This window comes from Gavialis gangeticus, unplaced genomic scaffold (assembly GCF_001723915.1).
Source record: "Gavialis gangeticus isolate Ggan-Ray unplaced genomic scaffold, GavGan_comp1, whole genome shotgun sequence".
Taxonomy (NCBI): domain Eukaryota; kingdom Metazoa; phylum Chordata; order Crocodylia; family Gavialidae; genus Gavialis; species Gavialis gangeticus.
In genome coordinates this window covers 45139453-45143357 of record NW_017729024.1, presented here as the reverse complement: position 1 = coordinate 45143357, position 3905 = coordinate 45139453, and the positions used below count along the sequence as shown (strand labels likewise).

The 3905-nt window shown below is 54.3% G+C and overlaps 1 protein-coding gene across 1 annotated transcript in view; it reads right to left on the bottom strand.

Annotated features, from left to right (window-relative positions):
- SVEP1 (sushi, von Willebrand factor type A, EGF and pentraxin domain containing 1) overlaps positions 1–3905 on the bottom strand; it is a gene marked incomplete at its 5' end in the record, with an annotated part of 254483 nt that overhangs the window by 111603 nt on the left and 138975 nt on the right. The window lies entirely within an intron of this gene.

The window sequence follows — 3905 nt, the reverse complement described above, 5'->3', positions numbered from 1 at the left end:
GAGGGGAAGGTATGCCTGGGCCGACTTCTGCCTCCTGGAAAGGATCTTGCCTTGCAGGTAAGCCCAGAAAAGTGGCTGCTGGCAGGCTTTTCCTGTGCCATGATACTCAGGCCAGCACTGGGGAAGGGAAGCAGCAGCTGGGCCAGCTATGCCACATGCAGCCCTGGCCCAACTGGCAGCAGGGAGGAGAAGTGATGGCTGAGCTGTGTGCTTCTTGGGACCAGCCACGCGGGTCAGCTGAGGTAAGGGGAAGTTATGGCTTCGCCTTGTGCGGGTTGGGCTGGGCTGGCACCAGGGAGGGAAAGCCGCTCCTGGGCTGGTCCCGAGCCAGGGACAGGTCCAGCCAGGTCGGCAACGGCCAGGAAAAGCGGTGTGCAGCTGAAGCCAGCTTCCCCATGTGCTGCTAGGGACAGGACGAGCCCGGCCAGAGCAGCAGGAGCTCAGCTGCACCTTCTCCCTACGTGAGCCATCGGGTCCCAAGCGGCAGGAGGCTCTGCTGCCACTTTTCCTGGCTGGTGCCAACCTGGCTGGGCCTGCCCCATCCAGAGTAGTGTGTAGCTGAAGCTGGTTTCCCCACATGCTGCTGGGGACAGGATGAGCCCAGCAGGGTTAGCATCGGCTAGGAAAAGCGGCAGCAGAGCTGTGCGCCACTCGGGACAGGACAAGCCTGGCTGGAGCAACAGGGGCTCAGCTACACTTTCCCCCCTACCTGAGCCGGCTGGTCCCAAGAGGCAGGAGGCTCTGCCGTCGCTTTTCCTGGCTGGTGCCAACCTGTCTAGGTCCAGCAGGTCCCAAGCGGCATGCGGCTGAGGCTGTCCCAGCCGTGGCTTCCCCACGTGCTGCTGGGGACAGGATGAGCCCGGCCAGGTTGGCACCAGATAGCAGAAGCAGCAGCAGAACCGTATGCCACTGGGGACTGGCCGGCACAGGTAGAGGGAAGGTGCAGCTGAGCCCCTGCTGCTCCAGCCGGGCTTGACCCATCCCCAGCAGCACGTGGAGAAGCCAGCTTTGGTCACATGCTGTTCTGGATGGGACTGGCCCAGCCGGGTCAGCACCAGCCAGGAAAAGCGGCGGCAGAGCCTCCTGCGACTCGGGAGGGGCCAGGATGTTTGGCTTGTCACCAGCCAGGAAAAACAGTGGCAGAGCCTCCTGCCGCTTGGGACCAGATGGCTCACGTAGAGGGAAGGTGCAGCTGAGCTGTGTGCTGTTCCAGCCTGGCTCATCCTGTCCCTAGCAGCACATGGGGAAGCCACGGCTGGGCCGGCATTGGTCCCATACCACTAGGGAGGGGCCAGGCCGGGCCCGGATGGACCAGCACCGGGGAGGGAAAGCTGTGGCTGATCCCCCTGTGGCTTGGGATGGGATAGGTCCTGCAGCACTGGAGGGGGCTGTGCTAGTGAGGGGACCGGGGCCTGGGCTGTCTTCTGCTGTGCCGCAGGGGGGAAGAGTGGGGCAGGCTGGGATAGGCCAGGTCATGCTGGTGCCAGTGAGGGGTGGAGGGGAGGTTTGACCAGCTTTTGCTGCATGGGGCCTGATGGGGTGGGCTGGGTCCTGGCTTGTGGGAGGGGTCTGGTGACCAGTGCTGGTGAGGGGAAGGGAGGCTGGGCTGGCATTTGCTGCATTGTGGGGTGCCAGCCTCTGCCTTGCAGCTAGGAACCCTTGCTGGGAGGGGATGGGCCTGGCCATGAGGTCCTGACCTTGTAGCTGGGAACCAGGTGGTGCCAGGCTGGCCTTGGCTGGCTCCTTGCCCCACATGCAGGTTCAGGCTTGCAGCTGGCAACCACTTGCTGCAGCCAGAACAGGACAGGTAGGGCTGGCTCATTGCTGTGCTATGCAGGTCTGGGCCTTGTAGTCAGGAACCGCTTGCCATTGAAGCCATAGGCAGCCTGGGGTCGTATTAGGCCCAGTGCTCCTAGTGCATGTACTGGCACACCTACCAAGTTCCCCCAATCACCTGGGCAGATGTTATAACAAGGACATCTATGTGACTGTGTGATGAGGGCAGGGGATGCTGGGACAGATATGGTGAGTGGGGCAGTTTCGTCTTGGGTGGTTAGGTCTTATGATGCAGATCGTGTGACAGGGTGTAACTTTCATTTCCAAGGTGACCTCCCCAAAAGGAGTACTTCTGGGGGCAAGGGGCGGGACTTCTGGTCCCAAGATGGTGACTAGGGGCGGGGCAACTGTCAAGGGGTGGGGCTACCCATGCAGCCCCTGACAGCTCACCAAAACTTGTGAAGCGGCCCTCCGCCCGAAATAATTGCCCACCCCTGATCTATATATCAACTGGGCTCTGCTCTGGTCCAGTGGTATCACAGCTTTCCACGCTGGCCCATGTAAAGTCCACAAGGAGTCCCTGTGTTCCTTGTATATGGAAGCAAAGGCATGACTAAAACAGCTGTTCCACCTTCATTCCCCTTGTGCAGCCCCTAAGCAGTACAGATAACTTTGCAGAGACCCTCCAGACTGCAAATAAACTGCTCTAGCAGTGACGACAATGCAGAACCCATCAGAGAGGAATGCAGTGGTAGCTCAGCTTTCTTTAATTCAGCAGTATTTGTTGCTTTCCAGGAGGCTTTCCAACAAAGCAAGCTCTAGAAAGTGCTTTTTATTTGCACCTACTTTCACCCTATCAACTTTTGCTTGGAGCTTCTCTACGCAACTTTTGTGTTTAGATGCTAGTGATTTAATTTTCTTGCCTTTGGAACATTACTAGCTTTTCCAAGATCCTGGGGAAATGGACTTGACATATTTAGATTGTCTTCTGGACTTTTGTTATGCCAGCATGCTGCACTTTGATGCAAGTGCTCAGGCACGTCTTCAAGTGTTTTGTCCCATGACTTAGTGCTTGCAATTTCAGCTAGTATTTGCACTTTTAAGTTTTGTTCTCAGAGACAGGTGATAAATATGCTATCAAAGAAGAGGATTGGTAGGAAAATCAGCCAAGTTCTTCTGCAGAAAGAAAACAAAGCTGGGACAATACAACTGACCAACAGATGTCTAGATCAGGAGTCAGCAACATTTTTGGGCAGAGTGTCAAAAACACTGGCAACCTCGACTTGTAAGATGTTTGTGTGCCAGCAGCAGAGCTACAAGAGGCCTGATCCTTGTTGTGGCAGCACAGCCGTGGCACCTTCCCCAATGTCTGCTCCAAGGCACATGTGCCAAGCAAAATGCCTTTGTGTGCCACACTCTGGCACCTGTGCCAGGGGTTACTTATCCCTGGTCTGGACTCCAGTGTAAGAGAATGACAATGAAGTTGTGTCCACCACTGACAAAAGGGCTGGTGGGCAATGCCAATGAATCAAATGCCTTTGGGGTCTGTAATCCATATAAGACTATATGGCTATGCAGGTTGCTGGGCCGATGATGTCCCTGCCGGGCTGAATGGTAGCTTTTGATAGTACTTTGCTCTTCTCCCCATTACTGCCATGACTTCCCCTGTATACCACTCCACTTGATGAGGCACTACCTTATTAAGACAGGGAGTCTTTTTTGTCCCAATCACTGAGTTTCGAGAATAATACTTAATTTTGAGGGAGTAAAATGGGGTTTTTCAAAACAACTGATGTAGGGGCACAAGTCCTACAGAAAGTCAGTAGACTCAGATTTCTAAGTCTCTGGTGCTTTTGGAAACTTTATTAGTGTCATCTCCAAGACAAAGTTTGAAGCTACAGCACATCCTCAGCTACCCCAACCTTTGGTAAAGCCCCTGTTGAAAAGACTTTTGGATAACAGAATTAATTTAGGTAAGTGAAACTCCAGCATTTTGTGAGGAATTATGCACAATGTATAATTTAAAACCATGCCAAACATAAAAGAAGAGATATTGTATACATCAAACCTTAAAAGAGAACAGTTTGTTATGCAATAATAATAGTTACAAATTACTGGTGGGGGGGGAG